This window comes from Bombina bombina, chromosome 1 (genome assembly GCF_027579735.1).
Source record: "Bombina bombina isolate aBomBom1 chromosome 1, aBomBom1.pri, whole genome shotgun sequence".
Classification (NCBI taxonomy): Eukaryota; Metazoa; Chordata; class Amphibia; order Anura; family Bombinatoridae; genus Bombina; species Bombina bombina.
The window spans coordinates 1,145,272,213-1,145,297,160 of record NC_069499.1 but is presented as its reverse complement, the minus strand read 5'-3'; the positions used below and the strand labels follow the sequence as shown (position 1 = coordinate 1,145,297,160).

The 24,948-nt window shown below is 38.6% G+C and overlaps 1 long non-coding RNA gene across 1 annotated transcript in view; it reads right to left on the bottom strand.

Annotated features, from left to right (window-relative positions):
* Positions 1-18,831, bottom strand: part of LOC128641643 (uncharacterized) — a 60,117-nt gene extending 41,286 nt beyond the window's left edge. The window contains exon 1 of the long non-coding RNA XR_008399576.1: positions 18,746-18,831. This is a non-coding gene — a long non-coding RNA (uncharacterized LOC128641643). The remainder of the gene's footprint in view (positions 1-18,745) is intronic.
* Positions 18,832-24,948: the final 6,117 nt, after the last annotated feature.

The window sequence follows — 24,948 nt, the reverse complement described above, 5'->3', positions numbered from 1 at the left end:
TATGTAAAAAAGAAAGATATTTTACCTCAAACGTTCCTCAGTAGCCACCTCCCATTGTAAAGGATTTCTAAGCAGCATTTTAGTGTGTCTGTCCTGGGACATCTGAAGGGATGAGCATTGTGCACTCTCATCTTATTTCACCAATCAGGTAAAGGAAGTTTACAATGAAATCTCATGAGAGTTAAGTCAAATCTCATGAGATCACAGTAAAAGTTCATGACCTCAGCACTGCTGATGCTGATTGGCTGCTGTTCATTTCTTCATTTTTTTAAATTTTTTTACCTTCAGCTGGGAGCAGTTGAGTATAACTTTTTACACAGAACTTATTCTGCTGAGCTGAGGAGATTGTGAGGTAAAATATCTTCCTTTTTTACATAGAGATGCTCAGGTGATATTTTCCTGTCAGCTTTTTACAGTTATACTGCATCAGTTTCAAGTGATTTAGCATATGAGTATTATGTCCCTTTAATTGTAGGTAATTTAGGTAATTATTTTAATGATAGTGTAGTGTTAGGTGTAATTGTAATTGTAATTTAGGTTAGGATTTATTTTACAGGTACTTTTGTATTTATTTTAGCTAGGTATTTATTAAATAGTTAATAACTATTTAATAACTATGGTACCTAGTTAAAATAAATACAAAGTTGCCTGTAGAATAAAAATAAATCCTAAACTAGCTACAATGTAACTATTAGTTATATTGTAGCTAGCTTAGGGTTTATTTTATAGGTAAGTATTTAGTTTTAAATAGGAATAATTTATTTAATTGTAGTAATTTTATTTAGTTTTATTTAAATTATATTTAAGTTAGGGGGGTTAGATTTAGGGTTAGACTTAGATTTAGGGATTAATAACTTTATTATAGTGTCTGCGACGTTGGGAGTGGCAGATTAGGGGTTAATAAATGTTGGTAGGTGTCGGCGATGTTAGGGACGGCAGATTAGGGGTTAATAAAATGTAACTAGTGTTTGCGAGGCGGGAGTGCGGCGGGTAAGGGGTTAATATATTTATTAAAGTGCCAGCGATGTCCGGTCGGCAGATTAGGGGTTACATTTTTTTTTTATTGTTTGCGATGTGGGGGGGCCTCGGTTTAGGGGTTAATAGGTAGTTTATGGGTGTTAGTGTACTTTTTATCACTTTAGTTAAGAGTTTTATGTTATGGCGTTAGCCCATAAAACTCTTAACTACTGACTTTTAAATGCGGTATCAGTCTTGACAGGAGAGGCTGTACCGCTCACTTCTTCCAAGACTCGTAATACCGGCATAAGGCAAATCCCATTAAAAAGATAGGATACGCAATTGACGTAAGGGGATTTGCGGTAAGCTTGAGTCGCGGAAAAAAAGTGAGCGGTACACCTGTACCTGCCAGACTCGTAATACCAGCGGACGTTAAAAAGCAGCGTTGGGACCTCTCAACGCTGCTTTTTAAGGCTAACGCAAGACTCGAAATCTCGCCGTTAGTATTTAACACCCTGCTGTTTATATATGAAGAAGGTACAAGAATGTTGAAAAGACAGCAGTGTTTTTTATATATTCATGGTTGTAATTTAGCAGTTACCTGTATATAACATAATCTCTCATATCTTCTGTCTTATCCTCTCATTGTCATCCATTAATCAATAATTTCTCTGTATTAAACACCACTGATGTAATGAGGCAACCAGTTTCACTCAAATGCCAACAAGTTCATAACGCACAATCTGATATTACAAGTGGATTAGGTAAATATTTTAACCAAAGCTCATTAACGTGGCTGAAACATTTTTTAGCGTGCCATATCCTTTTAATGGATATCAGAGTGAGTGTTATTAGCGCACTCACTGCACTTGAGCAGTCCCAAATAGTGATGTACTTGCGTAGGATCGGCTTACTGCTCAAGCAATATCTGACATGCATTTTACTGCACTCCCCCATAAAAGCCTATGTAAGGGAATTAGCGCACCTGTCCTATCTGACATGCAGATGCTAGAGCACCCTAGAGCACTAAAAATATTGCTTGAGCACTAAACAGAAGCGCTGTTGATTGCCCTTAAAGGGACTTAAGCAATGTTAATGCACATAGCGCTAATATTTTTAGCTTTTCTTCTAAACTAGGCCTAAATGGGGAAAGGGTAGATAAGAGGGACTGCTGATATTTTATGAGGTAAAACAGAACATATATATTGGTGTTAAAGGGACATGGCATGTGATAATGAAACAACTCTAATGTACTACAGCATTTTATTATTGCACTATATTATTATTATTTTTTTTAAACTAAGGAAAATGACACACAAAAAAAATGTCAATTTTATGCTAACTTCAACTTGAGTTGCCACCTTCTCTCAGTCAGCCATTATTAACACAAGCTTTCACTGGGCATGGTGTGGTTGTGACCATTCATTTTGCGCTTATGTTTAATGCAATTACACTGCAATCTTTTTGCCCTAAATCGCAGACCTTCTGTGGGTCTGTTTTTGTCGATCTCTTTGAATCCGTATGCAAAGTCATAAATAGAGTTCAGAGGTGGGGGTTTAGAAGGGGCAAGAAAAATTAGAGGGAAGATGAAACTGATTGAATTGAAATAAATGTAGATAACAGTGTGTGTAATTTAATGTTGTCACAACATCAAAGCACAATTCAATTGATAAGTAAATCATTATTAATATGTAGCTTTTGATTTAAAATAAAAAATTGGTATCAATAACTCTATGAAAAACTATTCTACAAAGAATTTAGTGAAAACAACAGCTCAATATCTTCAGATGTTCATGAAATATTTTACATGTAAGACTTAGCTAAATCCCCCTGCAATGCAGTACTTAAAGGGACAGTATACTGTAAAATTGTTTTTCCCTTAAAGGGACAGTCTGCCATAGAATTGTTATTGTTTTAAAAGATAGATAATCCCTTTATTACTTATTCCCCAGTTTTGCATAACCAACACAGTTATATTAATGCACTTTTTACCTCTGTGATTACCTTGTATCTAGAAACCTTCTTCTAGCCCCCTGATCACATGACTGTGACTGTTTATTATTGTGCTAAATCTTAAATAACTTTCTGTGCCTGAACACAGTGTTATCTATATGGCCCACATGTACTTTCTGTCTCTTTGTGTTGATTTAAAAAGCCTGTGATAAGAGGCAGCCCTCAAAGGCTTATAAATTAGCATATGAGCCTACCTATGTTTAGTTTAAACTAAGAATACCAAGAGAAAAAAGCAAATTTGATGATAAAAGTAAATTGGAAAGTTGATTAAAATTAAAAGTCCTATCTGAATAATGAAAGTTTAATTTATACTAGACTGTACCTTTAATGTGTTTCCAATTACTTTTTTTACCAGTTGTAGAGTATAAAATGTATGAGATTTGCTTTTTTTAGGCTTATTTGTGTATATAAAATTAGCTGATTTTGTGTTTTGAAGCCACAACCTAATAAAATGGGTTGAGCTTGTAGGTATAATCAGATCTCATTACTTTATCACATTGTGTACATATACCTGCTTCTTTATCTTATATCTGTCCATAAACCAATCACCAATACTTGGAGAGAACAATGGAAAAGTAACATTGTATTACCTTATCTCTTATATAACCCACTGGGAGTGTAATTTCTTCTACTGGCTTTATTTACACAGCTTGGCCTTTAGGCCAAAAACTTTCAGGATGGGTGAGGATACCACAGGCTAAATAAACTATATTTAATGCTAATATAAGGGTAATGGAAATACTAAAGTGGATCATTGGGAACAAATTAAAGGTGAGACTTTTTTTTAGTTAACTGTCCCTTTAAAGGGATATAAACCGGGGTCGGGGATCCGCTCCGGTGGACTGAAGTACAACTTCTAGAGGTCTCCTAGCCTGAAACCCTGACGGGGAAAACATAGAAAGGTCCGTGACGACCGGAGATCCACAGAGTACAGCAGTGGGTTACAGGTGAACAGAAACCTACAGCCTACAAGAGACTTCGTTTCTAAAGCCCTAACTGAACAGTGATACCTGAAGGGGACCGACAGCTGAGGCCACTTCCACCGGCTCAGTTTCGGCGCGAAGATCCGCCATCTTGGTAGCCATATCCTGGGAGGTGAAGCCGAACGGACATCAGATCGTCCACGAGACAGCTACAGGAAAGTGATCCGGACATACCCGCCTCCTACCTACTCACCGGTAAGACATTACTGTTACACACGCACCCCTGCTGCTCTCCTGCATCCAATTAGGCCACCCGGTCTTACATACGCACGGCTGTGCACACCCCACGGGCCATACCAAGCATTAATCAGCCTCCCACCCACGCCATATTAAAGAATACCATCAATCCCTTGGGAGAAAGAAAGGAGTGAAGTGGGAAAAACCTCTCTATTTTATACTGCTAAATTCCTAAGAGAGAGACAAGAGGGACAGTGTATAGAACGCATAGTCCGCAGTTAGCGATACAACAAGGCCCTAAGGAGAATTGAGTGACAAAATCTGGAATCTGCAGACCAAATATCAGGGGGAGTTCTCTGGATATAAACTGTGGTGCTCTAGTGAGTGCTCACGGCACGGAGTGTGAAGCTAAGAGAGTGTTTGAGGGGAGCCTTAAAGATCACAGCCAGAACTGCCGGGAAAGAAATAGTGATCCTAGCCTATAATAACAGTGAGGCCGAGAGGCCTGGTTAAATAAGATACGTTTCCATAAACACAAAAGCCTTACAAGAAGTCAGGAATAAACGCAGTTACATAAGTGTGGCACACTACATAGAGTTTACAGCTAATTTAACCTCTAACGTTCTGCTCTCCAGCTTATGCTCAATCTAACAACAATAAGCTTATACTTTTCTATCAGCAAGCTATAACAGATCAAGAATATATATGACATAACATGTGAATCATATATTGACTCTTATGGGGGGACAAGAAGAGCATGCAAATGAAAACCCACAACATTAAAATAAATCTCTATGTGAACTGAGATCAAAAGACATATCTCTTGCTATCTTAAAAGAGATACCTGCCTATGCAACATAACTACTGTCAAGTCTGGAACATAAATTTCTTTTTGTTTAGGAGCATAATAAGCGCAACTTTAGGCCCAAGAGAGACTAAAATTGCCAGGAAACAGCATAACAGCTCTGTGTGCTTAAGTCTATAGTACTCTATACTGCATTTGTCAGATATTAAGATGACCACTAGGAGGCCCACAAAGGGTGACAAAACCATAAAATCTTCAATGGTGTCTACATTTTTCAAATCCTCCCAAACAAATAAGCAGCCACTAGAAACTGAAGCAGACGAGGACTCAGACACTGATTCACAACAACAAATACCAGACCAAAGTCCGCTAACTAAGGCTGATCTTAGAAATCTAGTATCAAAAAAGGACATTGCAGACAATTTTGAAAAACTTTGGGAGAAAATCGACTCCATACACTCAACCGTTACTACCAGCCTATCTGAAATAAAATCTGACCTACATGATATGGGTAACAGAATTGAAACACTGGAAGATCAAAAGGACTCGATGGTCGAACAAATGGATGAAATGTCCCAAACTATATCCTCACAACAACAGTCACTAGAGGAATTTCAAGATAAATTGGAGGATCTGGAGAACAGGAGCAGGAGGAACAATATTCGCCTTAAAGGTGTTCCTGAAGAGGTGAGCCCTACTGAAATTCCAGCCTATCTTACCCAACTCTTCACTAGCATCACCAACTCTCCAGCTGACTATATCTTTCACATAGAAAGAGCACACAGGGCACTAAAGGCCAAACCCAAACCAGATCTACCCCCAAGAGACATTATAATCAAATTGACATTCTTCCCGGATAAAGAGAAAATTTTACAGGCAGCCAGAAAACAACCAACATTCAAATACCAGGGTAACATTATACAATTTTACCAAGATCTCAGTATTAGGACACTACAAAGAAGAGGAGCCCTACGTCCCCTTACCAACTTGCTCAGAAAGCATCAGATCCCATATAGATGGGGATTCCCATTTGCCCTGTATATCATGAAGGACTCTAAAACAATCACACTTAAAGACCCAGAAGATATACCCGAGATCTGCAAGATCTTAGATCTAGAGACTCCCATCACCCCAAATATAACGGCAGCCCCAGAGAAGAACAGAAATCCAGACAGACACCCAGATTTATCTAAATGGCAGGCTATCAACGCTAAAAAACAAAAAGTTAAAGAAACAAGAGGAAAAATCTCATAGACGAAGTCATATCCACTTCACAACTACAAAGAAGTAAAACGAATTTTTTGTGGAGCCTGAGGACAACAGAGGGGGGTTGAGTGGGCCACGAGCAGAGATAGTTTTAGATCACCCTATAGGTATCTTCAACCTTGGCTCATCAGGTCCCTATCTGACACTTATTATTCCTAATGGATCCCTTCCCTCAGAGACTCCAGCTCAACCATTCTTTCAAAAAAGACTCTTAATGTTGTGGGAATATAGCTTCGCCCCGAACAGAATAAGATAAGATACTTTCATGTATACTGTTAGGATATATCATAGTATACCCTCTAGAAGTCCCAATGTTGGGGACCCTACACTGTTATTTATTATGTTATTAATGTTGTATTTTTTTTCTAGTTTCCCATCCATTCCCAGTGACGACACATCTCTTTCCACCATCTGTACTCTTGATCAGCTACCACGCCATACTTTAAAATACCAGGTCAACAACTTACAGGTAACAAAATGCTTCTTACATCACACTAACACAGATAAACCACCATGATTCCCAAATTGAAAATATTATCCCATAATGTTAGGGGATTAAACACGGACGTAAAGAGGCGAATGGCGATGACACAATACACTTCATTACAGGCCAACATCCTATTTCTACAGGAGACTCACCTGATTAAAGATAAAATCCCAAAATACTGGGCTAGACATTTCAATACTCATTTCCACTCAACAGCTAATTCAAAAAAAAGAGGCACATCCATTCTGATACACTCTTCACTCAATTTCATACAAGAGGATATAATTGCAGACACCGAAGGGAGATATATTATAGTAAAAGGAAGGATTTCAGACACCGAAATCACCTTATGCAATGTTTATGCTCCGAACGAAAATCAACATAGCTTCTTTCAAAAACTCTCACACTTACTCACACAGTGGTCTCACACCAAATTAGTCTTAGCAGGAGACTTTAACATTACCATGTCGACCATTAGATCAGGTGACACTAAACCCTTAACCAACAAACAAACTAGGCACAATCGTATAGTGAAATCAATACAAGAAACCCTTTTGCCTCACTCTCTAATAGATTCCTGGTTAACATTATATGGCTTGACCAACGACACAACATTTTATTCTGCAGCACATAAAACTTATATCAGATTGGACTACATATATGTCAGTCAAATACTTCAGCCCCTCTTGCTAAATTCTCAAATCCATGCTTGCGTATGGTCTGATCACTCAATTATCACCCTACAGGTGGATGGTCTAAGTGATCCAAAAAGAAGTAAAACGTGGACCTTCGATAAGTCATACCTCAGAAATCCCCAAACACACGATAATGTGCTTAAATTACTGAATGAATATTGGCATCTAAACACAAACACAGTAACAAATCCAGGGATTACCTGGGCTGCTCATAAAGCGGTCCTAAGGGGGATACTTATCAAGGAAAAATCGCTACAGATTAGACAATTTAGACAACAGATAAAACAGCTCCACACAGAAATTGAAGACCTAGAAAGACGTCACAAACACGCTAAGACTACATCCATCCTAAAAACTCTCCACTCGAAAAAATCAGTACTAGCTACACTCCTCCACTCACAAGCCACTAGAGCCATACAGAGCCGACAAGCACAATATTTTATATTTGCAAACAAACCAGATAGATACATGGCGCATAAAATCCGGGAGCGCTGTCGAGCCTCAGTGATCTCCCTAATTGAGACACCTAACAACACAACAACTTCGCACCCACAAGAGATAGTAGATACTTTTGCGACATACTATGGCGACCTCTATGATGGGAGGAAAGTCATTCACACTTTAGAGACAGAGACACTTACTTCGACTTTCTTTAACCACAATCTACTTCGAACCATATCCAAAGATCAGAGAGACGCATTAAATACCCCCATAACCACTATAGAAATAATAGGGGCAATCAAAGATCTTAAGCCGGGGAAGGCGGCGGGGCCGGATGGCTTTCCAGGCGAATATTACAAGCTTTTTAAAGTAGCACTGATCCCACACCTACTTAAATTTTGTAACCACGTTATGGAAGGGGGACCCATTCCACCTGAGCTCCAAACCAGGAAAGGATCATAAAAAATGCCAAAATTATTGCCCAATATCCCTTATTAATCAAGACCTCAAGATATTTACAAAGATATTAGCTAACCGACTTAAACACATCATACCGCATCTGGTCCACCCAGACCAGGTGGGTTTCATTAAAGGAAGAGAAGCCCCAGACAACATACGCAAAGTCACTAATTTAATCCAAACCCTAAAAGAATCACATACGCCTTCCCTTCTCCTATCATTGGATGCAGAGAAGGCGTTCGATAGAATTGATTGGAATTACATGTTTCTAGTGCTACATAAGATGGGTTTTGAGGGAGCAATAGTGAAGGCCCTGAGAGCTATCTATTCTGCGCCAGGAGCTCAGGTGTCATCGGCGGGATACAAATCCCTACCCTTTCCTATCCGCAACGGGACCAGGCAGGGGTGCCCCCTTTCTCCACTCCTTTTTGCTCTATGCATAGAGCCTCTAGCCGCTAAAATCAGATCAAACAAAGATATAACAGGAGTAAAGACAGATACCAGGGAATATAAATTAGCCTTATTTGCGGATGATATCCTGCTAACTATGACGAACCCCCTAATATCGCTGCCCAATCTTTATCAAACCTTAGAGACTTTTTCTAGTATTTCAGGTTTCAAAATAAACACAGAGAAATGTGAGGCACTTCCCATTGAGATACCCCGCCACACTCAGACACTTTTAGAATCCAATTTCAAATTTAAATGGATGAAACACTCCTTAAAATACCTGGGAATCCACTTGACAGCATGCTCTATGCAACTCTATAAAGCAAATTATACACCATTGTTTAAACAAATTAGAAAAGATTTATTAAAATGGAAATCTTATAAATTTTCATGGATGGGCAGGGTAGCTGCGGTTAAGATGACCACTTTACCGAGAATTCTATACCTATTTAGAACTTTACCTATTAAGATAGTTAAAAAAGACCTAGAAGCATTACAAAAAGAAATACTTATATACATTAGAGGAGATAAGACAAACAGAATAGCGAAATCCATACTTAATAGGCATAAGAAATTGGGAGGTATTGGGGCCCCTAATTTAATAGAATATTACAAAGCAGCCCGATTAGCACAAGATAGCTTACTCCTAAAAAGAAATAAGGAAATAATATGGCCTACATTAGAAGCAACCTTAGGCGGCTGGGGCGAAACTGATACAATTATTTGGGAACCAGTGAAAGCACAGTCTGCTCAGACGACTGCTAACCCCTACACTACTAATCTCACAATCGATATGTGGAAAGAAGCGAAAACAAAATACAATCTCATACCACAACACTCTTTATATACACCGATAAGATATATCCTGCCCAGTGAAATATGGGCACAACTGCAGAAATGGGAAAATAAGGGGTTATACAGAGTGGCGGATTTCATGGAGGGCGGAGGACCTCTTACATTTACCCAACTTAAGACAAAACTGAGCCCCCTGACGCTACATTGGTACATGTACTTACAAATATACTCAGCGATCCGATCATACCTGAAAAAACCTAGAAATAATAGCACTTCACCGTTAGAAACCTTATGCAAATCTGAGGAACGTGACAAACATACTATTTCTACCCTATATGTGGCCATTCAGACCTCACAATCTAACATAAAAACTACCACCATGTTAGCCTGGGAAAGAGAACTACATACCAGTAAAGAAATTAAAGAATGGGAGAGAATTTTCCAAAACGCAGAAAAAGGGTTGATAAGTGTAGACCTTAAGGAAAATGTCATTAAGACAATATACAGATGGTATTTAACACCCACAAGAACAGCTCATATGAACAAACAAGGAAGCACCTTATGTTACAGAGGATGCGGTGAAATAGGTACATATAGGCACATGTGGTGGGACTGCAAGGAAGTAGCGGGGATATGGAAGCAACTCTCTTCTTTCCTTAGTCGACTCTTAAATGAAGATATAGATCTTACAATCCAACATGCTCTCCTACATATTCATATGGGTAGACTTAACAAACATATCAATACATTTATAAGAATACTGTGCACAATTACGAGGATCTGCATAGCCAGACACTGGAAGATAGGTAGCCCAACCTGGACAGAAATCTACAATAAAATCCAATATACATACAATATGTACGAATTAGCAGCACATACCCTAGATAACAAAGAGGTAGTCCAAATGGTATGGTACTATTGGATAACTAAATCAGAATAGGAGACATAAGACTAGTATGAGGAACAGGCTTAGATGGCTTAAACAGAGATAAAGCTTTTATTAACTTTCTACACATACAACATAGCTGAAAGTATGGTGTGTCGTCACTCCCCCCCCTCCCTTTCCCCCCCCTCTATTCCCACCCCACCCCTTGTTAATTGTTATACCTTACCCTTTTATTGATGTGAGGTAACTTCAACTGAAGTCAAACAGTGACTTGGAAAATGGATAGAACTCCATTGTACGTTTTAACTTAGTGCATCAAAAGACTTTACGAGAAATAATCAAAAGCAAACACTTTTTATCAATAGTCGTTGTTTGATATGCAAGAAGATTCATAGATAATGCATCATCATAGTTTAAGGACCACGGAGTAATGGTTTGAGCATGCCTCTGTTATGTTAGCCAAATCATCAAGTGTATGTAATTAAGGTTTTGTAAACCTGATCCCCGTAGATCCTGAAGATAGCGATGAATACGGTGGAAGGTATGTCTATCAATGTTTATGTTCTTTTTTACAATTCTTTTTGCAAAATAATAAAAAATATTCAAACATAAAGGGATATAAACCAGTAAATAAATGCTAGATATAATTATGTAAATTACCCTGAAAATAATATGTAATTGTATTTTTATAATCATATTAGTTGTTGAAGATTGACTATTGAAGATATAAGTGTACAGCATTAGTTTCTATAAGGTACTCTAGTTTTTAAAAAGTTATCAGATATGCCATGTTGGAACCTAGGTTTTCCCCTTATCAATCTCTTCTGATTGTTAAAGTAACTATCTAATAGGGTTTCCACAAAGCCTTGTTTTTTTACTACACATAATTAAACATTTAGCGCCAAATTACAAGTGGTGTGCTAATCATGGCACATGTGATAATCAATATTGATTGACCCTGCTACCATTACCACGCAACTTTGATATTCCATGGTAATGTGGACTAAGGAGGGTTAGCGCAGCCGACTTTGCTCAATCGCAGCCGATACTTTCAATGCATAGAGCAACCACTCTAACTTGAAAGTTATAGTTTGTGCTCAAGTTGAAGCAGAAACTGTGCTAGAATATTTATTGTACCTTGAGACCTGCAGTAAACTGTAAGGGTTAAAAAATTTGCGCAAAACACATTAAAATAAAGTATTACACACATATATACCCTTTTAAATAAAAAAAAAATATATATATATATTAATATAAATTAAAATGTTTTAAATGGGTTAAAAAGGGATAGGGTATATGACAAGGTGCTTGACCATTGGGCTCCAATGTGTGTGTGTGTGTGTGTGTGTATATATATATATATATATATATATATATATATATATATATATATATATAAAACAGTGTATGTACATTAGGATAACCAGTCTGCTGTATCTATATATGTGATGAACTTTTAAGCTGTGGTCTCCTTATCTTTTTATATCTATCTGTTGGCCATAGTTTTATTGTGGGTCTTTTGACCGTACCTAATGCTTTTAATTACCTCATAATGTATTGAGGTTCATGAATGTGAGTAGTATAACTCGTAATAAACAGAGTGTGGTGCTAACTATTACGCAGAGTTACACTATTATTCTTTATTCTTGTCTTTTCTGCATATGGCTACATGAGATAAAGTCTTTGAGAAGATCCAGCAGCTGACAACTGTACCCCTGGGAGCCAGAGAAAGTTTCTACCTACACTGCGCGACACTTACCTCATACTGATTGGGGGTAAGGAGTGTAAGTAAACCCCCAAAGGGGAACTTTTATACTCCGGGCACTGGGGATTTTGGTTTGGACACACTTTTCTTTTTCTCTGGATCAATACCGGATCTGTATATCTATATATCCTTGCCAATCACGAATGATTATTAACTGTTCACTGGTGTTTGATATACAAGAGATTGAAATTTGACCAGAGACTCTAATACTTTTTGCATTTTTTATGTTCTATGTGTTTTTTTGCTGCCTACTGTTTCTATTTGACATTGTTCACTACTGTATCTAAATTTAATTTATTGTATACATCCTAGTCTATCTTTAGTGAGAACTGCTAGATAGCTAGTTGATACTATACCGATATTGTATTGCTTGTATAAGAGGGTGGGACAATTTATACTCCCTTCCAGTTGATAGTTTTTTAATAGTGCGCCCTGTTTTGTCTACTATTTTTTTTTTTGTCTACTATTCTCTCTTGTTTTCTATATATATATATATGTGTGTGTATATATGTGTAAACGTGCATTTATGTGTAAATATGTATGTGCACGCATACATACATATATACACATAAATACACGTGTATACAGTGATATATACGCACACACACACAAAACTCAGTTCAAAGTCCCGAAGTTACCGCGCATCAGATTTGTAATACGTGACTAAAAATGATTTACCGTACCACTTGTAAATTAGCCCTTAAAATTACAATCTCAAGCAGTTTAATGTTCAGTTAAATGCTGATATATAGTGTGCATATGTATAAGAAAACTACCTTACTCTCATATTAAATATTATATACACTATATATATATTCCAGACTTTCCGGAGTCCAACGAACAAGCACAATTTGCAATGGTAAAGGAAAGCAGAGCGAAAAATAGTTGTGCTAAGATTCAACACAGTAGATTTGCATAATCAACAAATGCAAGATAACAAGACAATACAATAGCACTTAGTCTGAACTTCAAATGAATAGTAGATTTTTTTTTCTGACAATGTTAAAAGTTATGTCTATTTCCACTCCCCCTGTACCATGTGACAGCCATCAGCCAATCACAAATGCATACACATACCATGTGACAGCCATCAGCCAATCACAAATGCATATACGCCTATTCTGTGAATTCTTGCACATGCTCAGTAGGAGCTGGTGACTCAAAAAGATTAAATATAAAAAGTCTGTGCACTTTCTTTAAAATTGCATGCTCTATCTGAATAATGAAAGTTTAATTTTGACTTGAGTGTCCCTTTAATAACAGACTAAACAAAACAACTTAGTACAGGATGAGGAGGGTCCTGCTTCTAAGAGCTTGCAGTCTACAAGGTGAGGGTGCAGAGAAATAAGGTTTATGTTGTATACGTTGTCAAATTTTCTATTAATTCAGACATGAAAGAAAACATATGAGGCTGTGCTGCTTTGGTCAGCAAAGTCTCTCTGTGATTGTCTACAGAATGAGCGAAGCAGTACAGGAGACAAAAGTAGCCTGTGAGAGGGGACTGCACTTTAAGAATAAACCAAGGTAAGGTATTTTGGTGTTTGCAGTGAAAACGATGGATTACTTCATGAACCCTCTAAATGCATAATTGCCATTGATTACTATCTTCATTTCAACACTTTATGAGGAACTTAATTTTGAATGTAATGTCCCTTTAATCAACACCATACACCCACTCCCCTCTTCTAGTGAAACATAAGTCTTTCTTTCTTAGCTTCAGCTTAATCTGATCTCATTTCACCACTTACAGATTGTGAGAATCTCTGTGATTACATAACCGCTTGTAGCCTCTGGTATCTAGGCTCCATGCCAGACAAAACTGAATTAACTGTTGTGCAGAAAATACTTCCTTAAAGGGACATTATACACTCATTTTTTCTTTGCATAAATGTTTTGTAGATGATCTATTTATATAGCCCATAAAGGTTTTTTTTTTTTTAAATAACATTGCTCTGATTTTCAGACTCCTAACCAAGCCCCAAAGTTTTATGAGAATACTGTCAGATACCTACCCCAGCTTGCTCCTGTTTGTGTAAATGGTCTTTTTATATACAAAAGAAGGGAGAGGGGGGGGGGGGGGGGTAGTGTCTTATTTCCCACTTGCAGTGGGCTTTCCAGCTACCTTTTCAACAGATCTAAACTGAGAGCATCAAATTAAGTTTTTAAACAGTTTTATACTGGATTTTTATATCAGTATCTGTGCATCTTATTCTTTATACTAGTGTCTATTACATGCATATGAAAATGAGTGTATACTGTCCCTTTAAAGAAGACACGGCCAGATTACGAGTTTTGCGTTGAGTGGCTCGGTAATAACTTTCAAGTTATTTCCCCCGCTCAGCTTTAATAGCGCTGCTATTACAGGTTTTCCAAAAACCTGCATTTGCGGGCAATATGGCAGCGTTGAGCTCCATACCGCACACAAATACCAGCGCTGCTTTGAGCTGGTTTTATGTGCTCATGCACGATTTCCCCATAGACATCAATGGGGAGAGCCGGCTAAAAAAAAGCCTATCACCTGCAATAAAGGAGCGTAAAGCTCCGTAACACAGCCCCATTGATTCCTATGGGGAAAGAAAAGTTATGTTTACACCTAACACCCTAACATAAACCCTGAGTCTAAACACCCCTAATCTGCCAACCCGACATCGCCGCCACCTAACTACACTTATTAACCACTAATCTGCTGCCCCCAATGTCTTTGTTACCTACATTACACTTACTAACCCCTAATCTGCTGCCCCCAATGTCGCCGCAACCTACATAAATTTATTAACCCCTAATCTGCTGCCCCCAACATCGCCGCCGCCACTATACTAAAGTTATTAACGAATGGAGCTTGATGCCTGGTGTTTCTGACCGCTGCTCTATAACCCTGTCCGCCTGCTCTGATGAGGCGGACAGGAATCGCCGGAATTCAACCCAATCGAGTACGATCAGGTTGATTGACACCTCCCTGCTTGCAGCCGATTGGCCGCGAGTCGGAAGGGGGCGGCGTTGCACCAGCAGCTCACAAGAGCTGCTGGTGCAATGCTGAATACAGAGAGCGTATTGCTCTCCGCATACAGCGAGGTCTTGCGGACCTGATCCGCACTGTCTGATCAGGTCCGCAAGACCTATGATAAATATGCCTCTAAGTCTAACCCTAACTTTAATATAATTAAAATAAATCTAAATCAAACTTACTATCATTACCTAACTAATTCCTATTTCAAACTAAATACTTACCTATAAAATAAACCCTAAGCTAGCTACAATATAACTAATAGTTGCATTGTAGCTATCTTAGGTTTTATTTTTATTTCACAGCTAAGTTTGTATTTATTTTAACTAGGTAGACTAGTTAGTAAATAGTTATTAACTATTTACTTACTACCTAGTTAAAATAAATACCAATTTGCCTGTAAAATAAAACCTAACCTGTCTTACACTAACACCTAACATTACACTACAATTAAATAAATTACATTAATGAAATACAATTAACTAAATTACAAAAAAATAAAAAAAAAAATTACACAAAATAAAAAAGAAATGATCAAATATTGAAACTAATTACACCTAATCTAATAGCCCTATCAAAATAAAGAGCCCCCCTCCCAAAAAAAAAAAACCCTAGCCTAAACTAAACTGCCAATAGCACTTAAAAGGGCCTTTTGCGGGGCAATGCCCCAAAGAAATCAGCTCTTTTACCCGTAAAAATAAATACAAACAACCCACCAACAGTAAAACCCACCACCCACACAACCAAACCCCCAAATAAAATCCTATCTAAAAAACCTAAGCTCCCCATTGCCCTGAAAAGGGCATTTGTATGGGCATTGCCCTTAAATGGGCATTTAGCTCATTTTCTTTGCCCAAACCCCTAATCTAAAAATAAAACCCACCCAATAAACCCTTAAAAAAAACTAACACTAACCCTCGAAGATCCACTTACAGTTTTTGAAGACCGGACATCCATCCTCATCAAGCCGGGAGAAGTCTTCATCCAAGCAGGCAGAAGTCTTTATCCAGACGGCATCTTCTATCTTCATCCTTCCAACGCGGAGCGGCTCCATCTTCAAGACATCCGGCGCGGAGCATCCTCTTCATACGGTCCCAGCCGTACACTGAAGGTTCCTTTAAATGACGTCATCCAAGATGGCGTCCCTTGAATTCCGATTGGCTGATAGAATTCTATCAGCCAATCGGAATTAAAGGTGAAAAAATCCTATTGGCTGATGCAATCAGCCAATAGGATTGAGCTTCAATCCTATTGGCTGATCCAATCAGCCAATAGGATTGAGCTGGCATTCTATTGGCTGTTCCAATCAGTCAATAGAATGCGAGCTCAATCCTATTGGTTGATTGCATCAGCCAATAGGATTTTTTCACCTTTAATTCCGATTGGCTGATAGAATTCTATCAGCCAATCGGAATTCAAGGGACGCCAAATTGGATGACGTCATTTAAAGTAACCTTCAGTGTTCGCCTGGGACCGTATGAAAAGGATGCTCCGTGCCGGATGTCTTGAAGATGGAGCCGCTCCGCGTCGGAAAGATGAAGATAGAGGATGCCGTCTGGATGAAGACTTCTGCCCACCTGGAGGACGACTTCTTGCCGCTTGGATCAAAACTTCTCCCGGCTTCATTGAGGACTTCTGCCCACTTGGATGAAGACTTCTCCCGGCTTGATGAGGATGGATGTCTGGTAAAAATCTTCGGGGGTTAGTGTTAGTTTTTTTTTAAGGGTTTATTGGGTGGGTTTTATTTTTATATTAGAGGTTTGGGCAAAGAAAAAGAGCTAAATGCCCTTTTAAGGGCAATGCCCATTAAAATGCCCTTTTTCAGGGCAATTGGGTGCTTAGGTTTTTTTAGATAAGATTTTATTTGGGGGGTTTGGTTGTGTGGGTGATGGGTTTTACTGTTGGGGGGTTCTTTGTATTTTTTTTTACAGGTAAAAGAGCTGATTTCTTTGTGGCAATGCCCTGCAAAAGGCCCTTTTAAAGGGACACTCAGGTTAAATTAAATTTTCATGATTCAGATACAGCATGTAATTTTAAACAACTTTCCAATTTACTTCCATTAAAAAAATGTGCACAGTCTTTTATATTTACAATTTTTGAGTCACCAGATCCTACTGAGCATGTGCAAGAATTCACAGACTATACGTATATGCATTTGTGATTGGCTGATTGCTATCACATGGTACAAGGGGAGTGGAAATATACATAACTTTGAAATTTATTATAAAAAAATCTACTACTCATTTGAAGTTCAGACTAAGTGCTATTGCATTGTCTTGTTATCTTGCATTTGTTGATTATGCAAATCGAATGTGTTGATTGGTCCTTTAAGGGCTATTGGCAGTTTAGTGGGAGTGCGGCGGTTTAGGGGTTAATATGTTTATTATAGTTGCGGCGGTGTCCGGAGCGGCAGATTAGGGGTTAATAATTTTATTTTAGTGTTTGCGATGCAGGAGGGCCTCGGTTTAGGGGTTAATAGGTAGTTTATGGGTGTTAGTGTACTTTGTAACAGCTTTGTAGCGCAAAACCCGTAACTACTGACTTTAGATGGCGGTATGAATCTTGTCGGTATAGGCTGTACCGCTCACTTTTTGGCCTCCCAGGCAAAACTCGTAATACCGGCACTATGGAAGTCCCATTGAAAAAGGACTTTTTGAAAGGTGCGGTAGTTACGTTGCGTTACTGCCACAAAAGTGTGCGGTACAGCTATACCTACAAGACTCGTAATAGCAGCTGGAGTGAAAAAGCAGCGTTATGAGGCTTTTTCAATCATAACACAAAACTCGCAATCTAGCCGTGTGTGATTAGCTAAAAATAAAGGCCACTTCTACCATCCTAAAGAAGACTCAGCAAGGAACATTACCTTTATAGCAGTTGCAGAATACCAGAAAAGAAAAAGATTGTTTATATATCATGTCGACTCGAAAATGGATCTAACGTTCCTGCTCCGGAGCAGAACAGCAAATCAGCATCTGGTGATTCAATGAATAGTCACATTGCTGCCATCCTTACCTAATAGATTAGTTTGTTGACTTGAATAGTGTATTGGGGCCCCAATTGGGCCCAGAGGCATCTATAGGAACGATATATGGGGAGCATACAGTCAAATGTAGATGGTGCCATTTATATTTGCATAGACAAAGGAAACAATCACTCACCTATATATCTATGGGTAAATTAGTGTGAATTAAATTAGCTGATTCCTGGAAGGGCTTGGGGCTACAGCAGTGCTTCTCTAAAGCTTAAAGGGACAGTCTACTCAAAAGTTTGTATTGTTTTAAAAAAATAGATAACGCCTTTATTACCCATTCCCCAGCTTTGCACAACCAACATTGTTATATTAATATACTTTATAACATTGAAACCTCTACATTTCTGCCTGTTTCTAAGACATTAAAGATTCTAATCACATGCTTTTTTATTTGCTTTTCACAACAGGAGGCTGCTAGTTCATGTGTGCCATATAGATAACATTGTGCTCACTGTTGACTTCCCATAGGCGGAGCATGAGCAAGCAGCAAGCGCTCAAAGCTTGTGGGCGAAAGAGTGAGTTAAATCTTACCTGACAGTCGATCTCCTGTTGGCGGGAACACAGCAAACCGCTCAAGGAGAAGGATTGTATCCGGCTGTGCCCTGGAAGACCCGCAAATGCCTCGATAGTCGGGTGGCGCCGACCCCAGTCATAGCGACAGACCCCACAACCAGATGTCAAAGATTGCTGTAAGAGACAGTGGAGAAATCAGCGCCTACATGAAACACGGCAATGTAAAAAAGAAAGCAGGTGCAACATGGTCAGTTTTTAAAACCCAACGGCTGGCAAGCCTGAAATAGTCACGCGAATATGGGACTCGGCCCCACACAAGAGGTGTCCTGGTGGGAGCGGCTTCTCAAGGAGTTTGCATAGAAAGACGGCTCAAAGGGTCTAACAGATGTCTGCACAAGGAAAACTGGAATAAAATCGTAAGTATTGTGTTTAATATAACCCAAGATAAAGTCGCAAGTAAAGTGGCTGATATCGTGCATAGGATATATAATATGTTAGTGGGCATAATTCCTGGTTGTGGTGGGAGTGTAACCTGTGGAGTGAGCCCACACTAAAGAACACGCTGTTTGAGTTCAGTAAGGTTGTGTGAGCACAGAATGTACGCTCAGAACAGAGGATTATTTGGTCTGGACAAGGCGATTGCCTAAAGCTTTTACTTTTTCTGGTTATGGTAAAATTACGGTAAACTTGGGCAAAAAAGTAACGCTTTCATACTACAGCCGTCTAGGAAAAGAGAATATTATATATTTGTGTGGTGCTATGTAAAATACAACTCAGAAAAGGGAAGTGATTAAAGTGTCCCTAACTGTAAACATTGGTCATTGTGGCTGCATAACCCTTGCGTTATAAAGCAATAACTGAAGTCATTAGATACGTCAGAGGAAAGGAAAAGTTACCACACGTTTGTGGGGGTATATCCATATGGGGGACTTAAGATTGGTGCTATTATATGCTGTGTCTTTGGAAGCACCTGCATGTTTAAAAGACCAGAAGGGTTTGTGTGTAACTCCGGGTTTGGATACAACATCAAGCACAGACCTAATGAAGGTGGCCCCTTCGTGGAGTGACTAGGCATATGTGATTACCCACAGTCAGTCATTTGGATATTGGCCTGCAGAGCCCCTTGTTATATATTATAAATATGTATAAAAAATCAGTTCATGGACGAAAACTAGATGAATGTAGAGCTTTGTGCTATTGAAAATATTACCTGTTTTTTTGTGTGCAGGGGTCTGTGTATCTTTAAGAGCAATTGTGTGATATATAAGTGGCATACACTGTCAGGATAATAGTGTCTGATTGTATTTAGATAGTAGTTGGTAGTGACAGTAGCTGCGGTGCAAAGGGACAGACCAATAATCACATATAAGAAGTAGAGGTCCGTTGGAACACTAATGAGCTATAGATGGAGGCTACAGATGTGGAGCAAAGACCTTATTAGTAGAACTATCTGGAAGCCCAGAAGCATTACTCTATACAGTATAAGTAAGGTTGGCATAGAATTAATACATCAACAAAGTATTCAAGAATTTAATTAAATCAAGGTGGCATTTATTAAGGGAGGCAACAGACAGCCTAGGTAAACGAGAGAGGCTAGAGAGCATTTGATAATATCAAATATAGTAACTGTGATGGATACCCCGGATACCCCGACTGGGTAGCTCCGCCAAACAGGTCCTGCTTCCTCCCTGCCGACTGCAGCTATGTAGCTGGCAAGTGACCACAGCCTGTAGCCACCCCTGATGCCCGACAGCACCAGTACTCAGGGTCCTACCCTGTGGAAGACTCCGGCTACCCAGACTAGGTAGCTCTGCCAGAGGGTCCTTCCTCTGCCTGGAACAGGCTGCTATGTAGCCCAGGAAAGTGATTTTAGCAGGAGCCCACCCAAATAACTAGACATACTAGCATTCAGGTGAAACAGGAACTGATTTTATTGAAAAACATACTCTCCTTTTATACACACAGTTCATCTTGATAAGACAAAGGACAATCCCACAATTTTCCCGCCATTCCCGCCCCTCCAGACTGACTGGCACCTCCATAGCAGCCACAGTCCCACATAAACCCAATGCCTAGGGGTGGCACTTCCAGGGTGTCATTTTAAAGCTCTCAGTCCCCAGATGCAAGATTCCAAAAATCAGCATGATTCGTTACTGGGAACCGGAGTTACAGTCCATTGAAGTTATGGGGTTAGGGGTGTCCAAAACCCCTGGTTCTCAAAGGAGCTCCCCTCCGATAATTTCCCCAGCTCTTGTCCTCCTTAGGGGCTACCAATCCCTAAAAGAGCGGAGATCTGGGGCAAAGGGCTGCTGGAGCGACCAGGGGTAAAGTTAGCTGGTGTCCTGCTGTCCTGTGGCCGACCGGGAGTATCAGGAGCCCGGACAGCCTGAGAGGGGTTAGGCGGGTGTCCGTTGTGAGGCAGCCAACCGGGAGTTCCAGGAGCCCGGCCAGCCTAGGAGGGTTTTCCCGGTCATAGACCAGCTCTTCTCTTAACACAAAAACAAGCCAACAAAAAGCAAACAAAAAGCTTCCAGAGATTGTGGTTGCTCTAAGGAGTCCAAAACCACTGAGAAACAACAGGGGTGAGGTTGTAGGGAGTTTAACCCATGCAGCCCAGTATCCGTGACAGTAACCTCATGTATATATTGAAACTTTTTGGGGAAGGAGATAAATTCCAGTGATGGGAGGTGCAGAGTATACTGGGGGGGTCAAGCTGGAAAGGGCATTGGACAAAACTAATTTGCAAAATGGGTGCATAAGAGTATTTTGTCACTAGTTAAAATTATAAACCTCTGAAGCACTTTTTTTTTTTTTTTAAATTAAGGTACTAGAAACTATTATCACCACCTCCAAGCAAGGAACTTATAATTCATGCATGCATTTGAGAAAAAAAAAAAAGACTTTGCAATACACTTTTTCACACTAAGTCACATTTAGCCAGGTAATGGAAAACTACATGACAAATACAAAGACAAGATCACCAGCTATGCCCTTGAAAAAGGATAAAAAGACAAAAATGGCCCACGAGACCTCCCCTGAAAATTCAGTTGAGTGTAGCCGACACCAGACTCACAAACGATGCTTAACCAGTTAGCTGAAATGATTATGCCACAATTTGAATCGGTTAGGAAAGAATTAGCCAGCTTGACAATAGAAGTAAGACAATTTTCTAAACGTATAACTGAAGTAAAGACAAGGGTCTCTGACTTGGAAGACTTATGTAACTCACAAGAAGTAATTAACAAAAAGTCCCTAGATACAATAAGAGCATTGCAGGCAAAGATGGAGGATTTAGAAGATAGATCTCGCCGCAATAATATTCGCAAAGTGGGCTTACAAGTATCTAATGACTATAAGGATTTAATGACATTTGCAGCTATAACATTACCACAATTACAAGGGATGCAAGTTCAAGGTGGGAAATTACAGGTAGAAAGGGCACATAGAACCGGTTGCAGTAAGAGATACCCAGATGGGAATACTAAGCCATGGTTAAATTCAGGTATTTAACCATCATGGTTAAATACCTGAGTTTTCAAGAGAAAATTGACATAATTCGGGCGTATAGAAAGTGTAACCCTTTAATGATAGGGACTAATCAGATATATATTTTTCAAGATTACTCAATAGAAACTGCAACTAAAAGAAAAAGCATGGCACCCTACTGTACAAGCCTTATTAGGAATAATTTTAAAGCTAGTTTACGATACCCAGCTAAAATTATTGTAGAAGATACTGAGGGTTTAACCAAACATCATTGAAGACGCTAAAGCATTCTTTATGGAAAAGAATATAAACTTGTAAGGTTTAGTAACTCAGCAAGAGGAGTAGAGTATTGTAGTGGTTCACTAGGAACCCAGGTTGCAAGGGTAAAAAGCAATAATTCAGTTAAAAAGAATTTTAATGTCATTATAATTGGTACTGTATATATGTGTTGCATGTTCACGGGAGACCAGAGGGAAGACAGACCTCGGCTCTCCAGGGTTTTAAGTATTAAAGGGTCACTGTACCCAAATTTTTTTCTTTTGTAATTCAGAAAGAGCATGCAATTTTAAGCAACTTTCTAATTTACTCCTATTATCAATTTTTCTTTGTTCTCTTGCTATCATTATTTGAAAAAGAAGGCATCTAAGCTTTTTTTGGTTTCAGTACTCTGGACAGCACTTTTTTATTGGTGGATGAATTTATCCACCAATCAGCAAGGACAACCCAGGTTGTTCACCAAAAATGGGCCGGCATCTAAACTTACATTCTTGCATTTCAAATAAAGATACCAAGAGAATGAAGAAAATTTGATAATAGGAGTAAATTAGAAAGTTGCTTAAAATTTCATGCTCAATCTGAATCACAAAAGAAATTTTTTGGGTACAGTGTCCCTTTAAGTATTTTTTTTTTCTCTCTCTTTTTTTTCACGTTTTGTTTATAGTCTCGTGGAATGTGGGGGGATTACGTCTCCGATTAAAAGGAAAAATATTCTTAAATTTTTAAAAAAACAAAAACCAGATATTATGTTCCTTCAGGAATTACACTTGAAAAAGGCTGAAATTTCTAAATTAAAAGTAAACTGGATAAAGGAAATCATAGCGACATCATGTGATAAGAAGAGTTGTGGAGTTGTTATTTTGTTTAATAAAAGATTGGAGTACAATATAATAAAACTTGAACTAGATCCCGATGGGCGTTATTTGATTATGCAGGTGGAAACTGGGAAAAGAACTTGGTAATTCTGTAATGTGTAAGGACCAAACAAATTTGATAGGGAATTCTGGAATTACTTAAAAAAAGATTAATTCCCCTTCTGGGACAAAATCTGGTAATTACTGAGGATTTTAACATGACGATGAACCCAGAAATGGATAGATTCTGCCAAAAAAATAATAAATTGTATGCTCAGGAAGCTAAAGTATTCAGAGAATATAATAAGACTCTACAGGTGAAAGATATTTGGAGATTACAACATCCAGATGAACATAATTTTACATGTGAATCTAAAGCATATAAAAAAAATTCTAGGATAGATTTGTTTCTGGTAGAAAATAAGCTTTTGAATCTGAATATTGAATCCCAAATTAATGAGATCATACGTTCAGATCGTGCTATTATTAGCATGAAAATTTCGTTAACTAAAGAAAAGTGGAGAAATAGTTTCCGGTTTCCAAGCTATATGAGCAATAATAGCCGATTTTGTAACTGGTTGATTAACAGGTGGAAAGAATATTGCACATTGAATCATGCATATGTAGACAAGACTGAGATCTTCTGGGAGGCAGGGAAAGCTGTTCTTAGAGGAGAAATTATGGCGTACATGATTAAAGCAAAAAGAAGAATCAGCTTAGGGAAACGCAATTAGCGAATCAATTAAAGAACACTTACAGTCGATATTTAAATAATCCTCATACCAATACATGGGAAAAGTATATGAAGGCTAAGCTAGAGAGAGAAGTTTTTTCTGAAAGGAAAATGGGCATTTGAAGATATGAAAACAAGAGCTTTCTTTCAGGGGCATCAGGGGGTCTCAGATAAATATTTAGCAAAGCTTGTCAAACTTAGAAAGAATAAGAATATAATTGCTAGCATAAAGGAAGTATACACAGGCCTCTGAGATCAGACCGGTCTTTTTTTAGGTATTATCAGAAATTATATTCCACGGAGCTTGTAGATGAATCGGAGAAGGAGAGATTTTTGGCAAAAAATAAAGCTACCCAGGCTTTCAGGAGAGGCTTTGCAGGGGATTAATAAATAAATAACGATAGAAGAAATTATGGCAGCAATAAAAAAGATAAAACCCAATAAAGCAGCGGGCCCTGATGGATTACCTGCCGAATTTTATAAAATTAGTAAACTGGAAGTAGCGGGGACGCTAGACAAACTCTTCAATTGTTATTATATTAAGAATAAAATGTACTCATCTTATTTTGCTGATTCCACAATTACCTTAATTCACAAAAAAGGTAAGGTCCCGGAAGAATTAGGGTCTTATAGGCCCATATCATTATTAAATGTAGATTATAAGATCCTGATGGCAATTTTAGCAGAAAGGTTAAAACAAGTTATGGGGGATCTTACACATAAAGATCAGGCAGGTTTCATGCCAGGTAGAAATGTGAGACGTGTATTGCTAACACTGGATTATTATTATAACAAAGCCAGGAAAGCAGATAATAAAAATAAAGGATACTTAGCCTTGCTAGCGATAGATGTAGAGAAAGCATGTGACTCTA